The sequence below is a fragment of the Lygodium microphyllum genome, chromosome 7, assembly GCF_053477565.2.
Source record: "Lygodium microphyllum isolate KBCC chromosome 7, Lygodium_microphyllum_v1.1.10, whole genome shotgun sequence".
NCBI classification, from domain to species: domain Eukaryota; kingdom Viridiplantae; phylum Streptophyta; class Polypodiopsida; order Schizaeales; family Lygodiaceae; genus Lygodium; species Lygodium microphyllum.
Genome location: NC_141141.1, coordinates 158759990 through 158780581, shown reverse-complemented (window position 1 = coordinate 158780581; position 20592 = coordinate 158759990).

Genomic DNA, 20592 nt, shown 5'->3' with positions numbered 1-20592 from the left:
AGAAATGTTATGATGGTCGAAGAGTATGGTGGCAAGGATTGTAGGTGGAGATGGTGGTGAAAAGGGGTTGGCATGAAGGAAATATTGGTGGAGAGGATATGGAGGAGAGAAGGTGGTGGCAATAGTTTTATGGTGTAAATAGGGTGTAGGGAAGAGGGGGTGTAGATGTTAAAGATAAGGATAGAAATGGCAATGATGAAGAGGCACAAGGGAGGTGATGAGAGTCAAATAGCAATAATCCTCGAAGTAATCCATAGGGGAAATGATCAATTAGGAGGGAGATGATTATACACAAGGCCACAAACATTGTCCAACCATAGAGCTTTTGATTTCTTCAAAGGTGGTAGGAAAATTCAATGTCCATTTGATAGATGCTAGTGGTAGTGATTGTAGGGGTGCTTTTATCAAACAAGAAGTCAACAATGATGATAGCTTTCAAGCATGCATAATCTCGCACAAGATGATTCATAGTAGGGTGATGATGGTGGCTTAGACCTATATGATGACATGGACAAATAGGTGCAGGCATGATAGAAGCATTGTTAGATTGGTGGCCAAATTATTGAATGCAGTGAGCAATCAAGTAGCATTTCCATCCAAGTGTCATGCCCAAGCTAAAATGATTGTTCTTAGCCTCAAGGTGGCATACTCTGAGCAAGCAGTTGGAGTTATTCAATGCCCAAGAGGCAACATGTAGGGATACAACCAGTAAAGGCAGGAGTCCCCTCCACTACATAGTGGCACTTTAGTCCCAAGTAGTGGTGTTTAACAATTAGATGGTGTTCTTTTCCATAGCATGATAGCTGCACATGGTGGAATCTTAATAAGCAGTTGATTGATTGGCATGTTGGAGGAAGTAATGGTGAAGTACTCTTTAGGATTCCCCTCTTTGCTTCAAAAAGATAAGACCTATTTTTTGAAAAAGTATAAATATGACAAAAAACATAAAGAAGAAAAAAAAAGTCAAAGGTTAAGGGCAAGCCCTTATTCTTATATGTGACAGTGTGTTTTCCTCTCTCTCCCTCTCTCTTTCTCACAAACATGAATAAAATCTGTCACATCTAACCATGCAGTTGCATGTTTTACCATAAGTTTGTGAAATACAACTAATCCACACTCTTTATATACAAACAAAATCACCCATTCTACTCTATCCTTTCTAATATCGATGCAATATTATTTTAATCAAATCCTTCTTGTGGTAGCGTTCATAACTTCTAATGAAAATAACTGCGAGGGAAATACATAATGATAAATTGCTTCGTTTTCATTGTTATATCTTTCATTTACAAAATATTTTAAAAATTATTATTCATTGTAAGACCTAAGTATTTCCTCCCAACAATAAAAACAAAACCTAACTATCTTGCATGTGTTTCAAAGTTAGTACACATGCATCGCTCCTATTCCACTACACAAGGCATGCAAGGGGCTACATGGCCAACATGTCCTTGGTCCTAACTATGGAATCAAAATGTTATGCTCTACAAGTCCAAATTTGGGACCATTGGTTGGACACATCCTTATTAGTTCAAGGGTTTCAATATACTACATGGCTATCTCTTACCTAGTGTACTCATATACACACATGATGAAAGGTGAGAAGGATCGAAGCTTGCTTGGAAGAGCTATGGCAAGAGAGCAAGAGCAAGAAAGAGAGAGAGACCAAATGGGAACTGCAACAATCACAATGTGCGACCGGGCCTTCATTTATTGAAACTGTCACTAAAATAATAAAGAATAAAGTGACAGTGATGGGAACTCACCACCTGCAGTATGTAGTGGTGGGTACTATCAGTGTAGTAATACATGGGCGGCTAAGCAGAGGCACCTTTACCCCCAACAACCTCCCATTTAAAGGAGAATCTGCCCTAGTGAGGAGTGAAAAGAAAAAGAAAAAGGTAGTACAACGTAGACATGTACAACAGGATGAAGAAAAGCGTCATCTCATCCAATGCCCATCAATCTCCTGAGGAAGGCAAAGTGCTCAGTAGTGAGACTTTTCATGAATAGATCCACAGGATTTTCGTCAGTGGAGATCTTGACAAGGTCAATAGACTTGTTCTCCACAACCCCACATATGAAGTGATATCTCATCTCAATGTGTTTCGTCTTCGCATGGAAGATTGGATTTTTGGCTAGCTGAATAACACTCATAGAATTCAAATGCAGCGTAGGTATAGTATCAATCCCAAGGTCATGAACCAAACGGCCCAACTATATGTCCTCCTTGCAAGCCTCAATGGTGGCTGCAACATACTTGACATCAATGATAGAGAGATCCGTACACTTTTGAACCCTGGACATCCAAGAGACATCACCTCCAATAGAATACATAGCCAGAAGTGGACTTCCCACTATCTGCATGTCTTGCATAGTCGGAGTCTGTGTACCCCACAAATCCTATATCCTGGCTACCATAGCAAATACACATATATGTTGTGCCCTTTCGGTATCTCATGATACCCTTCATGGGATCCCAATGTTTGTTGCCAGGTGTAGCCATATAGCATGCCGCAACACCAATTGCAAAGGCAATATCTGGATGAGTGGCTATTATGGCATACATCAAACTGCCCACGGCTAATGCATAAGGGATCTCGGCCATCTCGGCCCTCTGCTTATCTATCTGTGGACAATTGGCCTATGGGACCTTCACATAAGAAGGTAATGGATAGCCAGTAGGCTTCATGTCCTGCATGTGGAAACACTCAAGGACTTTATGAATGTACTCCCTCAATGAGAGGTAGAGTAGTCCCTGATGCCTGTCGCGCTTAATATGCATATCAAGAATGTGAGAGGCCTGTCCCAAATCCTTCATCTCAAATTTCTTCTTCAGCTGAGATTTAAGAATATCCAGCTCATCATGAGCTTTCCCTGCGATCAGCATATCATCCACATAAAGTACCAAAATAAGCAACGAGTTATCACATGCTTTCTTCTGTAAAGACACGGATCCATAACACTCCTGTTGTAGCCTTGTGACTGCATAAATGCATCAAACTTATGACACCACGCCTTAGGTGCCTGCTTCAAGTCATAAATAATTTTCTTCAACTTGCACACTAGGTGCTCCCAGCCAGGTTTTGCATAGCCCTTAGGTTGCTCCATGTAAATCTCATCATGCAGATCCCCATGTAAGAATGCAATCTTGACATCCATCTAATACATGTCCAAGTCAAGCTGCACGACTAAGGGCAAAACCAAGCATAGGGTGGTCATCTTGACCATAGGAGAAAATAATTCATAAAAGTCAACTCCATGCTTCTATTTAAAACCCTTGGCAACAAGTCTTGGCTTATAAGCCGACTTGGGGTGCCTAGGGGTACTTTTCAGCTTGTACACCCATTTGCATCCCAAAGCCTTCTTGCCATTAGGTAATGCAACCAAATCCCAAGTCATATTCTTATGTAGGGAGTCCATCTCAGACTGTATAGCCCTCTCCACAAGCTTCGATCCTTCTCACCTTTCAACTGGTATCAGAGCTTGCTTGGAAGAGCTATGGCGGGAGAGCAAGAGCAAGAAAGAGAGAAAGACCAAATGGGAACTCCAACATTCATAATCTGTGACTGGGCCTTCCTTGATTTAAATTGTTACTAAAATAATAAAGAATAAAGTGACAATGATGGGCGCCTGCCACCTGCCACCTGCAGTGTGCAGTGGTGGGTACTGTCAGTGTAGTAATACACGGGTGGCCAGGCAGAGGCGCCTTTACCCCCAACACATGAATCTAATGATTCAATATGATGTAGCAAGGAAACTTACCAATACTTTACCATGTTGTCATCATTCGCATTGGCAAGCTGTATTCTACAATCCATGGACGTACTTTCTCACTTGTCTCCTTACTTTCATTGTTGTCCACATGCATGAGAGGATATGCCACCATGAATGAGAAGAGATGCAGAGATAAAGAAGAGCTTCATGTTGCACATCCGTCACCCTTACAAACTCAGCACCATACACTCTTACTCAAGCACTCAATATACCACAAAGGATGGATATGAGGAGTAAAGAAGAGAATAGATGAAGATTCACAATCTATAAGTCCCTCACTCCACACACACTCTCTCTCACTCCCTTTGCATCTCACACATTTGGACAATAGAGTAGCAAGAGAAATAGGAAGAAAAGTAGCACACCCATGAATAGCCTATTCTCTTCTTTTTCATCCTTCATGTACATGATCATTAGAGTTAGGATTCCCCATTCCCCTTGGGTATTTAACTCTATTTATAGCCGCACAACCAATCTCTTCCCCATTTCCATGCACCTAGATCTTAGTTTTCATGAAAAAACTAACTTCGCACATCTTAGTCTTGTGATTTCTACTTAATTTGTCAACAATTTGCATGGGAGGGAGCCTCGATCTCCATAAAATATCCAATTGATTCACACAACAACCTCTTTTTATAAATTATGGAGCATCTTTACACTTGGCATTAATAGGATTGTTGATTTTAGGCTACACTCAATGGCTAGGTGTCCCACTTAGTACAATGTTTTCCACCATGTGCTTGATCTAATGGCAACTTGCCTACTCTTGTAGCATTATGGTAGTCGTTGTATTCACTTTTGTTAATTTGTTATCACATCCATAAACTCTTTCTTGATATTTTCTCTACCGAGTTAGAGAAACAGTCCTTCATGCTTTCACCTCCTATTATACTTGCAGTGGAGTTTTAGAGTGTCTCCATAATCACTACATAAATAGGATAAACAAGCTAGGTTGATGCAAAAGGGGTTCTGTTCTAATTCTTACTCAAAAATCTTGGTTGGACTAGCTACTGAATCTAGTTAGCAGGATTCCAAGGTTATTGTTATTGATTAGTGATCAGTGGGACTAACTGAGACCATTGCTGTTGTGGTCGACGAGTCATCATGGGCAGCATGATTTGTGTTCACTATTGAGTTGGAGCACCATATTGGGATATTGTAGGCATAGGGAACAATCCCTAGAATTGAATTAGGCTAATACATTGCTCTTGGCAATGACAAAGGCAAGACTTCTCTTCCTTGATTCATGGCCAATCTAGCCTCTAGTTCATTATACAGTCTAGTATCTTCCAGTGCAACTTGCAAACTAGCTAGTTGTCTTAGTTCTACAAACTTTTCGACCTTTGATTCCAATTGTCTACAAAATACTCCCTTCTAAATTCCACTATCTAGGTTGTGGTTGGACCATCTCTTCAATATGGATTCTATTCTAGAGCCATATGATTCAGTCTGTTCTCCAATCAACTAAAGCTCATGAATTCCTCTCTTGTCTACTATTTAAATCCTTTGCATCTAAATTAGGCAAGGAAAGCATGCTTCAATTCATCCTATGTATCAAAAGTTCCAGCTACCTATCTCTCATACTATTGAAACGCCATGCCTTTGAAAAGAGTAGCAAATATCACTAGCCAATGCTCTAGGATTCTAGCATTGTTGGCCATATAAGGTGCCATGAATTATGCTACATAAATATCAGGTTATTTATTATACTTTCCCTTGAAGATTAGCGATTGGATTACATTGGCAATATGATTATTAACATTTCTAAGACATATTTGGCTATGTAGAGGGCCTCGATTTTATTGAGCCATTGGGACTTTTGTAAAGAATATCATAAGGGCATCAAAGGATTCTTCTCCTACTAATTTATTTTTGGCTTTGACCTTAGCTTTTTGTCTTCTCATGTATCTTTGGAGACATTCTAATGCTTGTCTTTTTATTGACTCATTCATTAAGAGTTTGTACTGCGCCTAACTTGCTAGAGCTCAACAAAAGGGAACAGAGTGCTTTTTGCTTTCCTTAATCTCTGAAATATTCTCTTGCCAATTATTTTTCAACTTCTTCATTCACACACTCCAAATTCAACCTTCATACTACTTCAAAGAGGGAAAATAAATTGGTTCTCAAATGTTCAAACCTCATCCCCTTATGATAGTCATTGTGACATCATTATAATACTACTAGCTTCTAAGAGTCTTGATAGTATATGTCGTGAAGAAAACATGATCCACCAACTTCTAATGGATTGCTAATTGAATAAGCAAAAGGTTGTTAGTTTAATATATGTCCCAAGTATCTTGTTCTTGAGCATCCATGAGGAGATTCCAACTCTTCTCTTCCTTGTTTTCGTGAACTTCTACTAACCATGACTCATGAAGCTTCTTTATAATCTTAAATTTGATATTTTTTGGTAGATCTTTAATGAAGGCCAAGTCCACCCTTATCAAACATTCTCCTTTCTTCAGTTTCTTCAATTTTCTTTCACACATTTTCTACAATGATTCAAGCTTCTATAGGTAGCTGCAACAACTAATCGGCCACAAATGCCCTAAGGAATGAATACAATGATTTTCAGTGTGCAAAACCTAACCCTAAAACACTAATTGCAATGTACAAAATGACGCCTTATATTATGCTCTGTGGTTTGTGTGTGTTGGATGGATGGTGTCTAAATCTTAGGATGGAACCTTAATATGCCTCATTACATGTATCCTAGGGATGATCTCTAGTGCCTTATAGCCCAATTACCCAAACTGTGTGTGTAGAGCTTGTGAAAGTTCCCTTAAAGTGCATGCTAACATGTGTAGACCTAGCTATGCATTGTGTTGTTATGAATGGTATGGCTTAGGGCCGACTAAGTGAACATATGTGCACTACTTAAGTCATGCATGGGTGGTTAGTGCATGGAAATGTGAAGGTGTGTGCTAGAGTCTGGATGGGTACGAATGGATGTGTGAGGGATTGGGTGTCTAAGTGCATAAAGGATTGGGAGATGTGTGAATGAATGTGCTATGGTGGTGGCAAACAAATAGATGGATATCCTAGCATGTGCACTAGTACTAGGTGTGTGGATGTGAGAGTGGGAGTATACTGGTATGTGACTAGTGAGTATGATAATAGTCATGCACATGGAGACTAGTGTGATGAGTGTAGTGAGTGTGCAACTAGTGATTAGTGTGATCGTGCATATGGAGGGCAGTGCACTGAGTGGGCATGTTAGGATAAGTGTGTATACAAGAAATCTACCTAGGTCATAACGTGTGAAGTGAGTTTAACATTATGTGTCTTTATGACTAACCTAACGGACTATGCGTTTTTGTGTTGTATCTTAACTTAACATGTGTGACTATTGGAGTTTCCATATATGGTATCTCTATCTCTTGCTTTCTTGCTTCATTCGCCATAGCTGCTCTTGCTTTGCTCTTGCTTCCACTTGTGTGCTTCCACTCGAGCTTGAATGTTCCACTGGTATTAGAGCCAACCATTCGAGGAGCCTCTTCATCCTTTTGCTTTAGCTCGGATTCAAAGCTTCAACTAAAGGTTTCATAGCAGCCATTGTTTCTTCCTCTTGAGGTATGTATTGAGTCTTTTCTTCTTTCGACTTATTCCAACTTACTCCTAACTTATCTAGTAGCTTTCCAAGGCTTAATTGAGCCTCATTGAGTGCTTATTGAGCTGAGGAGCAACCATTCTATCTATTTTGAGTGGATATAGAGCATGCTATAGAAGTCATGGACAATTATGATAGCTTGACAACACTATGATATTTTGGCTATAACTTTTGCATGTGGTAACGATTTAAATGTTCTATCACTACAAACAAAGATTACAATAAGAGCTACACATTTAGGCACTTGTAGAGTTGATTCTATGTGATTTTTTATTTTCTATTTCACATAGAATAGAACATTTCTAGTTTGGATAGTGAACAATGAATTCCATAATCCATGTTTGATGCTTCAAGGATGCTATTTTGCCACTCGAATGGTATGATATGGTTATACTTTTGGAATGCTATTTGGATTATTTAGAGCTTAATTAGCTCAGTTTTTGTATAGGTTTATTGCTATCATAACAAGTTGGTAGCAAGATACAATAGTGAGCTTCATGCTTTAAATGCCTACTGTGCATACATTGGTATTTCGGGTATGCTACATGTCTATGGTGATGTCTAGCATTGATGTATGACCCTAAATATGGTTATGGCATGCTTTGATACTTATATTTGAGCTACATCTAATATACTTTAGCTTCGGTTAATTTCTTTGAGCTTTTATGGTTACTCACTTATGGGTATTGAATCTTCATTGGACACTTATACTCCTGAAAATATTTGTGATGTGCTTGGGCTTCTTGGATGCTTTGATGTATATACCTTGAGCTATGCATGCTCACTTTGCATTCTGGATTTACTTCTAGTGGGAGACACTTGTAGTTACTTGGCAGATCTTGGTTCTATGTGAAAGGGATGCAAGAGATGCGGGAGAGAAGAGCACACACAATGTAGCCATTGTCAACAATGTTATGACAAAATTAGGATTCATCCATCTTTGTCTTTGCCTTACAGGTTTGGCATCGGGCTCTAGGTCAATGTGATGTTGACATACTGTGGGATCAATCCCTTTTAGGTCTTTATATGACCAAGCAAACACATCTAAGTTCTCCTTGAGTAGGTCTCGCAGGACCACTAGTTCTTCTTCTGGAAGATTGAGACCCACTTTCAGGTGATGTTCAGTACCATCAGTATCCAGGAACGTTACTTGTCTTTCACCTTCCACTTCACGGATAAACGTCCCACGGATTGCTTCTGGATAGAGGTCTAACTCTTTCAAGAGAGTAGTATCCTTGTCTGATGTCCTGCTAGAACGAGTGTCCTCCTTCTGAACAGATGACTCATTTGTCGGTTGAGGTTGCTGGAAGGGGATCAAAGCTTTGGTTGCTTCGATGTGAGTGGTGATTTCTTCTGGACTTAGGGATTCATCTTTAGAAGATACATCCAGGAATGTCACATAGCACGGACCTGCTAGGGGCTGGGGTTTTGAAGGCTTTGGCTTCTATTGACAAGGGGCGTCATCATCATCTTTTCTTTGCACTAAATAGTTAGGCCGACAGGAGCCACCGGTGAACTTAATTTTTATGCTTTTAATCCATTGCTTATACCGATTCTGCATACTTTGTGGTCCATTGATCAACCCAAATGGCACCATGGTCATTCCATCCAGTACCCTGAGATATTCGGCCTCTGAGGTCTCTGTAGGGACATCAAAAAGATCATCCTCTATCAGAGGTAATTCTTCATTTGCACTTTTATAACCTACTTCATTTTCTTCCTTATCATTTCCATCCTCTTCCTCTAGAGGCTTTGTCTCTGTTGTTGTAGAGGCTCTGTAGGAGAATAACAGATCTTCTGCCTCTACATCTACTTCTGCTTCTATCATAGCTTCGAACTCTGCTTCTGGCTTTGTCTCTGGCTTTGGCTCTGGCTCTGGCTCTGGCTCTGGCTCTGTATCTGTTATTGTCTCTGTGACTGTCTCTGTACTTGCTCTGTCTCTGTTCTGTAGCCGCTCCTGTATCTACTCTGCCTCTGTACTGTCTCTACTCTGTAACTGTACTGTCTCTGCTCTGTCTCTGCTCTGTCTCTGCAATTGTCATGTAACAAGGAGAACAGTATATCCAGGCTTCTATTTCACTGTTAGAGGTGATTTCCGAAGTTAATTCTAGTTGAGACAGGAGATATTTACCCATGGACAAGGATTTTACATCTCATGGCTAATTGGCTTATAGTGCCTACTGTTAGGGACTATGTCTCTGTTTTCTTAGGAAAGATTTGCCTAATAGCCTCTTCATCTCCTGATGTACCATCTATTATCTCGTTAGAGGAGTCAGTTATGACTTCAATAGATGTGGATCCATTGCCTTTTTGCGATCCATACAACTTTAACACCGCTTTGTTGGGTCCTTTGCATAGGGTTAGGGTTCCTTTGAACCAGTCCGTCCTGGCTCTTGCTTCAAAAAGCCAAGATCTTCCCAACAGCAAAGGGTATGAGGTCCCATAATAATTTGGTTTGACCACCAAATATGTCAGCCAATAGTCTCTTCCTGCAAGGGTTGTTTTTACGTATGGAAGGATGCCCAACGGTTTGACTCTACTTTGGTCTGCTAATCTAATAAGCCACCGTGTAGGTTGAATTCCTTGCAACCCTAAGTCCTTCATCGTGATATCCATCATTATGTTTACTGATGAGCCTCCATCAATCAATGCATATGAAATGAAGCATCCTTATATCCATACACTAATCTTTGGGGTTCCAAGATCTAGGAAGTCGTTAGCCACATTGACTTCCTTTACAGGCTCCGGGGCCTTATTGGTGTTGGTCGTTGTTGAAGAAGCGATCCTTAGTCCACGCCTTCTTGTCAAGATGCTTTTGAATCTCTTTTGGTAGGTGAGAGACAGCATCAGCAACTGTCGGAATGTTAAGTTTGGTTTAAAAGTGTCTAGGTCTTTGACCAAGTCATAATCTTTGATAGGATCCACAGGCTTCTCCAGCCGACTGGGAAATGGGACTACATCCATTTTCATCTTTCCTCTTTCTGCTAACAATTGCTGCATCGACACTTCATCTATTTCTGGAAGTGCTTCTGGCTCTTCTATCTCCTGGGCCTCTGGTCCTATCTCTGGGACTGTCTCTGTAACTCTCTGTGGCACTGTAGTGCTCTGTACTGCACTGTTCTGTTCTGTACTACTATGTCCCTTTGTAGGTAGGTTGAACTTCACAGTCTTTGCAGGAGAGTCATTTTCGTTCTGAACCACTGGTTCCTTCTTCTTGGTGCGCGTAACAGCAACAACTTCCAACTCTACCAGATTGGAGGCAGGCTCTTGTATCTTCTGTTGGCTATCAGTGGCCTTGGCCTTTACAGGGGCTGGACTGGGACAATCCTTTGCAGTGTGGCCTTCTCCTCTGCATCGGCTGCATAAGGGCTTGTAATCCACAGATCGTCTAGGGTTTGGACAATTCGGGGAGGTATGTCTCTTTTCTCCACATGTGTAACATTCCACCTCTGATCTCTGACCACCGCCAGACTGTCCTTCTCTGTAACTTTGAGAGGGAAACCTCCTTGGACCAAAATTAGGACCAAATTCCCTAGGCTTTGGTCCAATATCCTATGTTGTCATTTTGGATTCTAGCAAATTGAACCTTGCATTTTTATCCTTCTATCTTCATTCATGCATCTCTTTTAGAGAGCAAATATCCTGTGTATGGTTCTTCTGCAAATAGTAGGAACAGAAGGCTCTAGGAATGGTTGGTTTTCGGGTACATTCAGTGGCTAAATGTCCCACTTGATGACATTTTCGCACCATGCATTAGAGCGCATCACATCTCCAGCTCCCGCAAGAGTGGATAAATTGGCGGTATTCACCTTCAGCGTCTATAGTTGGTCTGTAATCACATCCAGAAGCTCTTTCTTGATACTTGCAACTGAGTTGGATAAGTAGTCCTTTAGATTTTCACCTCCTGAAGTGCTTGTAGTAGAGTTTTGGAAAGCGTCTGTAATTACTACATAAACTGATTGGGTTGATCCAGAAGGTCCTCTATTCTGGCTCTGATTCAAAGCTCCTGTTGAGACTTGGGTTGTTGATTCCAGTTGGTAGGGTTCCACTGTTGTTGAGTCTCCATTGGAGGAACTGTTTGAGGCCACTATTGTTGTGGTTGAACCATCATTTGAGGCACTGTCGTCTGTGGTGACCACACTGGATTAGGTGCATTATACTGCGGCACTGTTTGCATCTGGGGATAGGGGTAGGAAACTGTCCCTGGGACTACATTTGGTGGGTATACCATTCCAGTCATGGGAGGAGGTAAGACTCCTCTTCTTGGAGTCATTGACAGCCTTGCTTCAACTTCGTCATACAATCTTGTACCTTCCACTGCAGCTTGCAGATTGACTGGTCTTCTCAATTCTACGAACTTGCGAACTTCTGGTTGTAGGCCCCTGAGAAACACTCCTTTTTGGATTCCTTCATCCAAATGATGGTTAGTCCATCTCTTCAGGATGGATTCCATTCGCGAGACATAAGCTTCTACTCTTTCTCCAGAGGACTGACTTAGGTTCATGAACTCCTCTCGCATCCGCTCTTCAAAACCTTCACGCCTGAATTTAGTGAGAAAGTCCCATGTGCCAAAAGTTCCTGCTGCTTGTCTCTCATACCACTGAAACGCCGCGTCCTTGAAAGTGGCGGGGAATATTGCTAATCAATGCTCAGGGGTTTTGGCATTGTTAGCCACACATGCTACTATAAATTCTGCTACATGAAGATCAGGATCTTCATTGTACTCTCCTTTAAAAACTGGCAATGGGACTACATTTGCTGGCCTGTCATCAATATTTCCAGGATGAATCTGACTAGGAAGGGGACCTTGAGTTGCCATGGGGACTTCTATAAAGAGTGCTTTTAGGGCATCAAAGGAGGCTTCTGCTAAAAGCTCGTTCTTAGCTTTGATTTTTGCCTTCTCTCTTCTCACGTACCTCTGGACTCGTTCTAATGCTTGCCTCTTTATTGCGTCATTCATCAGGGGGTTGGCTCCAACCAGTTGTTCTGGACTCAACAGGATAGTATTAGAGAGGGCTTCGGTCTTTGATGGATTCTCTGGCCAACATCTCCTCTACTTCCTTCTTTTCAACATTTCTGAATTCAGCTTTCAAACCACTACAGAGGGGAAGATATTATGTTCTGAAAGTATAAAAACTCATTCTTCTTAGGATCGTTGTTGCATCATTATAATAATGCCAGCTTCTGAGGGTTTCAACAGTGTATGTGTGAAAAATACTCTGTCTACCAACTTCCAGTGAGTTGCTAATTGGACAAACAGAAGATTGTCAGTGCACCAAGCATCCCATGTATCTTGCTATTGAGCATCCACGAACAAATTCCAACTCTTTTCCTACTTGTCTTCGTGAACCTCTATAAACCAAGACTCCTGAAGCTTCTTCACAATCTCCCACTTAATGATGTCTGGAAACTTCTCAATTCTTCCATGAATGGTCATTCTCTCTGTTTCTTCTCTTCAGTTTATTCCCAAACAGTTTGCTACCAAGATGCAAGTTTCTGCTGCTTTAACAGGAAGAGGAAACAGTCCACTGCATAGAGCATGCATCATGATGGTGATATGTTTCCGCCATTGTGGGATGAACTTCTTGTGGAAAGTGGCTTTGATTATGAGAAATTCCAACTCTTCAGTGGAAGAAGGAACTTTACAAACTTCCATTGAATTCTCCTCTTCTTGGCAATGCCATTCCCTTCATTTTCAGCCTCTTCTGGTGCTTGTTGATGGCAAGGTTCCCCGGCTGCGCACCAAAAACATGGAGTCCCAAGAGGAACACCAAGGAAAAGGGAATTCTCTTGCAAGAAAATCTATCTTGTAACATCAACAAGCTTTTATTTCATTCTTTTGATTATTAAAACAAAGAAAACATCAATTCTTCACGCAGCATCATAGTAGATTTCTCCCACAGATTTGATAGAATCAACCATAATCTTCAACATCTTCATAGAATCCATCAATATAACAAAGAACACAAAGGAATACACCATCTTTGAATGGAAATCAATCACATATTATTCATCTTCAATGTCTTCATAGTCCTCTCTCTCAATCTCTCATATACAATTGCATTGTTTTGATAGAATTGACTATCTCTTGTTCTCTCTCTCTCTCTCTCTCTCTATCAATAGTACATCATATCCTCACTACAGTGCTCTCATAATAACTCTCAATAATCCTTCTTAGGTTATGGATGCACCTCCCAAGAGGTATGTCTGATAAGAAGAGTCACCAGAGCCACTACAGTGTCTTTTCACAGCTCACTACTGTCACTGTCACTTAGTCTTCTCTTCAGTCTTCAGAAGCTACTTCTTCCACTTGTTTTAGCTCTTTTGAACTTAGATTCATCATTTCCAAAGGTTAGAAAACTTTCTCAAAGTCACACATAGATTCTACAAAACACTTACAGAAGGTCTACAGAACAGTTACAGTACAACACTAGAACAGCTACAGTACAGAGACAGAGCAGAGACATAGGCTCTACAGAAGGTCTACAGAGGGTTACAGAAGGTTATCAGAACCTCATAACTCATACTCAAGCCATTCCAAACTATCAAAAACTATTCAATAAACTTTCAGAAGATCTCAATCTTCATCAATCATCAATCCATGCTTCATACAGAAGACAATTAGAACAAAACAGAAGCTATACAGAAGGTATACAGAACCAATTAGAAGCTCAACAGAACCTATTAGAACATTACAGAGCTTCATATCTCCACTAAGAATCATCATGAATTTTCAAAACATAATCAATATCATCCAAAACACTCTCAAATACTTCCTTTAACAACTATACATCACTCTAAATCCATAAAAAATCAATCATTCAGACCTTGAAATCAACAAAAATCGGTCAAAAATTCAGTCTTTTTCCACTCTCAACACATTGTGATTCTTCCACATAATGATTTCTATACTTGACTAAAAATTGATGACATTGATTTCCTATTGTAGTAGTTGTGTGGTTATGGTTAAGATTTACTTCATGAACTAAAATTGCAATATTAGCTTTTAACAAAGGTGGGTTATCAACTAAAGGTGTAACTAGAGGCGTTTCCTTGAATGACTTTAAATTAATATGACAAGAATTATGTATTTACTAATGAGGAGGGATGCTCAATCTGAATGTGAATTTGGCTTTGGATGCCTTGCAATGTTTAGCCTTCTCTTTTCAATATATGGCTATGCTAAATCATATGAAAAGTTATGTGGAATGGCTAGCCTTTGATAGTCATGTTTTGAAATTGAGAGAATGTAAATTATCTTTGCTCAATAAAACTATCTAGTCAAAAAATTTTGACTAGGACTAACTTAGAAATCTAAGAGGGCATATGACATAAATAAACTATAGAATTTCTAGGAGACTCACAACATAGAGAAGCTAAAATAGAATCTAAAGATATAAAGCAAATTACAAAACTATCTAGTATACCAATGAAATAGTCTAGTACAACAAAGTATAAGTATTTGTAATTTTTGGATTGAAGCTCTTTGCACATATATGTTTACAAAATTTATATCTAAAAAAATAAATGCATATTGAAGTTTAGAATGAAAAATGTAGGATATCAATCTCTCATTCTCTTATATATATATATATATATATATCTCTCCTATATCAATTTCTCAAAGATTAGGATCTTAGAGTGTGTTATAAATAAATCCAAGCTTGACTTATGATTTCTCCAATTCCTTCATCCAACTTAGATGGCCCTCTTCTTAATTTAAAATTTAACTAGTTGACACTCTTTTAAAAAAATCTAATTTATTTATTTAAGCCTAATAAAGTCTATTGACTACTATAAAAATGGTGTGAAGATCACGTATAATATTTTACTAATGATAATAATAAATGATATAAAAGCTCCCATTTTAGAGATTTTACCAAGAGATTTGTGGTTATCATAACCTTAATACTATGACATGGACAAAGAAAGTTATTGATTGCATCCAAGAGGATATATATGATTTTTTAAATGATTTTTTGTAAGACATTTTTGCTACTCATGCACATAGATTGAATCTCATGGATAATTATATGGATATCTTAAGAAGGCTTATATATGCAAGTTTTCTTAGATTCTTGAGTAAATGACCTAATAGATTCAAAGACATATAATATTTTTAATGTGTCACCATATACAAGAAGCTAAAGCTAGAGGAAGGCCCTAAAATTAAGAGCATTACACATGAAAGAGATGCAAGAGCAACAAAAAAGAAGAAAAGCCTACAAAATAACAAGTGAAGAAATGGAAAGAGCACAAGAGGAAGAAACCAGAATAAAAAGAAGTAAACAAGCTAGAATCTTTAGAAAATGAGCTCCTTAATCTACTTGCACATGTAAATCTAGAATGTTTTCAAGTGAATTGTTTTTTGCCTAATGACATAGGCAAGAGGGAGTATTATGTAACCTTTGATCTAGAGTATGATGAGATCCTTAATGCTCAAAAGAGAAAAAAAGTCATTATAATCTTCTTAGTAGACTAAGATATAGCATCCTCAATTGCTCATTCTTAAGAATTGTATATCCATGGTATTGTTTCTAGTTTAACCTTTACTAGCTTTCTTCCTTTCTCAGATACACAATACATTAGTTTCCTTTAGACATAGAGCAAACAATTGAAGTACTTGATCCCTCCATCTCCCACTTCATGAGAAGAAATGAGCTTGACATAGGTGGACATGGACACTTGTTCAATCTAATTGACTTGTCCAAAATGCATAGAATGGACACTCAAATGAGCAATCAACAATAATGAGGATATCTTCTTGCCTCAACTCATTGTCATCACTCACTCCATATGCAATGGACATTCTTTCAAAGATCTATATCCACACATGCCTAAATATTCCCATGTATGCATGTTTATACATGCATGTTGGACACACACACACACACACACACACACACACACATGCAATGGGCATTCTTTCAAAGATCTATATCCACACACGCCTAAATATTCCCATGTATGCATGTTTATACATGCATGTGGGACACACACACACACACACACACACATGTGCATGTATGAAGAGATGGATGGATCAAATGTGTGAATGCATGCATACATATACACAAACATGCCATGAGAAAACCATCATAGTCTTTGTTCTTTATTGTTCTTACTGTTCAATAAGTGTCAAAAATGCATGTAAGAGCCTTGTACTTTTCTAGTCCATGGACAAAGTTTTGAGGATGACTTAAGCTTTTAATTCAATATGTCTATGAAGAAGAGCTTCAAGATTCAATCGAGTCAACCAAATGAACATGATTGAAAGTGGAGAATGCACAACAAGTTAGGTGGTGTCAACATCAAAATTTTGCATGTAATCGGGAAATAATCAAACCGATGGGTTGTGCATGTCTCCTATCACAATGAGTATCCTATCCTGAGTGGATTAATAGCCCTAAATTCCACCTCTTAAATGAGGAAATGGATACAATAGTATAAATAATTGCAATGTAAGAATCAAAATCCATGCCTCACTCGAGAGTGGCTATTGCATCTATGCACAAAATATGTATCATATTTCCTAAATATGACCATTAATGGTCAAAGGGAAATCGTTAGCAACAACTTAAAGTAGTGTGCTGATGTCAAATTGGAGACAAATTTGGAATAAATTAAGTCCCCCAATACCAAACGTCTTAAAAGCAATCAAAGCCACCAAATCACTATGTTAAGCCTATTATAGTAAAGGGAACATTTTAGTGACACTTCCCATTATAATGTATTAACGGGAGCAACATAGACATTTCAACATACTCACTCCAATATTGGGCTTTGCATGAAGTGACATAGTTGATAATATAGAGCCTAGAAATGCTTGTTAGTTGGCACTAATTTCACAATGTCTTCGAAAGCTAACTCTTTAGTGGCATGCCTCATTAGAGAGAGTAAAATAGATGGTTTTGCATATGATGTTCCAATTTATGCACCAACCCAAGACCACCATAAAATATTCAGGCCACTTTGGCTCATTATAATCCATCACTTAGAGCCCAAAAAGTGGTTGTTGCTTTTGGGACTGTTTTTTAGGCATCAAGGGACCAATGCTTTTTAGATGTTAAATCACATTACTAAAATAAATTTTATGATTCATCATTGAGTTACTTGAGGATAATCTCTCAAACCATAGAAACTATATAGGTGTACTTTTAGAAATCTTACTTAATTGGGAAATGTTGTGTCATGTTACTACAAGGGTTGTCACTTAATTCACCCCTTGCCCCACCTATGTCTCAATGGAGTTTGAAGGTTGCATATGAAATTCTTGAGTCAAATTAAAGGAGATGTTTCAACATCTACAAATCAATAGCACACCATAATGTACTTTCTTAGATTAAGGGAGTATCAAAGAAAGAAGCATGTTTGGCATGTGAGCATATGTACTTTGTCCTCTTAAAAGTCATTGGACTCCATATCATAAGGTCTAGTAAGACACTTTGAAGAGCGTGTCATTGAGGATACTTGGATTCAAAGCTACATATTTGGCAATGATATCGGTTTAGCTTTATGAATATGATTTTGTCTTTTGAGACTAAACATTCTTCTTCTATTTTTGCATTTCATCCACCATATGTTGAGCATGGTAACAAATATCAACTACTTATGCAAATTACGTTTTCTTTTGTTGTGAATCACTTGCATCATGGAAAGGACAAAGTGAATCAATAGAAAGTACAAATATAATCCTAGAGGCAACAACCTCAAAACATTCACTAATCCTAAAAGCCATCCAAACTTCCTAGTCTTAGTACACTAAAAATAATGTTTTCCCAAGGTGTGAGATCTCTTAGGAAAGCAAGAAAGACAATGAAAGCTATCAACCTTGCAAAGCTCCCATTTTAAAGACTTTGCCAAGAAATCTATGAGATTCAATACTATAACATGGACAAGGATAGCCCTTGAATGCATCCAAGAGGCTAAAGAAAATTTTTTTTATTGGTTTTTCCTAAGACACCTACATTTTTGCTACTCATGCACATAGATTGTCTCTCATGGATAAGGATATGATTAGCTTGAGAAGGCTTGGATATAGATTTTATAAGAATCTTGAGTTAGTCTCTCTAGTAGATGCAAATACATACAATATTCTTAGTGTGTCATGATAGAGGAAGCCAAAGCCAAAAGGCCCTAAAATCAAGGGCATTACACATGAAAGAGATACAAGAGTAATAGGAAAATAAGAAAAGCCTATAGAGTAAAGAGTGGAGAAATGGAAGGAGCATAAGAGGAAAAAACTAGATGAAAAAAAAACAAAGGAGGTAGAATCTTTAGAGAATGAGATCCCTTATGTACTTGCACATGTAAATCTAGAAGGTTTTCAAGTGAATTGCATTTTTCCTAATGATAGGTAAGAGGGAGGGGTTTGTAACCTTTAATTCAAAGTGTGTTGAGATCCTTAAGAATCAAAAAAAGAAAAAAGAAAAAGATTATATTCCTCATGTGAGACTAAGATATAGCATTTGTGTGTGTGTGTGTGTGTGTGTGTGTGTATATACATACATATATATATATATATATATATATATATATATATATATATATATATATATATATATATATATATATATATACATATACACACACACACACACACACACACACACATATATATATATTCAATTTTAACACTTCAAATCTCTCTTAATGCTATCATAACCTAAGTGACTTAGTAGCCCTAGAGTCCATCTCTTAAACAAAAAAGTGGATATGATAGTTTAAAAATTAATGATGAAAGAATCTAAATCCCTACCTTAATCTATAGTGGGTCTTATATCCACGCATGAATTGTGTTTTCTCATTCGTAGACTCTTCATAGATATGGTTGTTGATGGTCAAAGGAAAATTATTAGTGATAAGTTAAGGTAGTGTGTCAATGTTAAACTAGAGATAAATGTGGAATAAAAAGAATCTCCCAATGTTAGATGTGTTAAATGCCCCACCCTCATAAGGTGCCACCAATGATCTATGGTGTGCTCGTTGTTGCAAAGCCCCCATTATGAAGAGAAGCCATATGTGAGCCGAGACATTGGTTGGGTCCTAACTTGTGTCATGACTTGTATGTCAAATGAGATCTATGTGATAGGATGGTAAAAAGGTGACCTTTGTGGGTCTAGCCCTTAGGTTAGATAGCTCTCTCTCTCTCTATTTTTATCTCACTCATATATCTTTAATGTCTACGAGCATGTATGCATACATGCATATATGTGTGTGTGTATACACATACTTGTGTAAGTGTTTGCACATATGTGTACACACGTACATGTATGTGTGCATGTATTATTCATGTGTTTTTATAGTTTATGTGCATTTCTATGTGGTCTTGGAGTATATATACATTGATGAATATGTTTGAATATTAAAATTATGATCTCATCCCATATGTTCAATTAAAAAAGAAATTCAACTCTTTTTTTGTAATGTATGTGCATTTGTGGATGTTTTTAGAGTATGTATACATTACATACATAGTGTAACCATTAAAATATCAAATCATTTCATATATCTAATTTTAAAAAAATTCACCTCTCTCTAAGAAATGGGGAGAGAGAGAGAGAGAGAGAGAAACACATACAATTTTTCAAACACTCACATTTTTCCTTTCCATGATCACATCCTATGTTTAAGAGAGAGAGAGAGAGAGAGAGAGAGAGAGAGAGAGAGAGAGAGAGAGAGAGAGAGAGAGAGAGAGAGAGAGAGAGAGAGAGAGAGAGTGTGTGTGTGTGTGTGTGTGTGTGTGTGTGTGTGTGTGTGTGTAATTGAGAGAGACACAACACACATAGAGATTGTAGTAAATAAATATAACCCTCACTCACCCTTAAAAAAGAAACCCTCTTTATTTCTTACATACTAAGCTTCTCCTTCTTGTGCCCCATAGGCTTGAGGTTGGTTCTCAATCCCCAAAGCTACAAATAATACAGAGAATAGTTTTATTTTTAAAGCTCAAAGATCTATTGGTTTGCAAGACCTTTTGTGGCCACAATTTGTCAATTCCAAACATAAGGCCAAAAGAGAAAAACAGCAAACAAAGAGATGCACCTGGTCTAATATTTGGGAAAACTTTTGCTCATTGAATACTATGTATTGAGGCATGGATTGCAAAGTAGGAAGAAATTGTAAACTTAAAGAATTACAAAAACGTTTAGTATATTATAGGATTACCAACAATTAGAGCTTGAATATTATGAGAGGAAAGGATT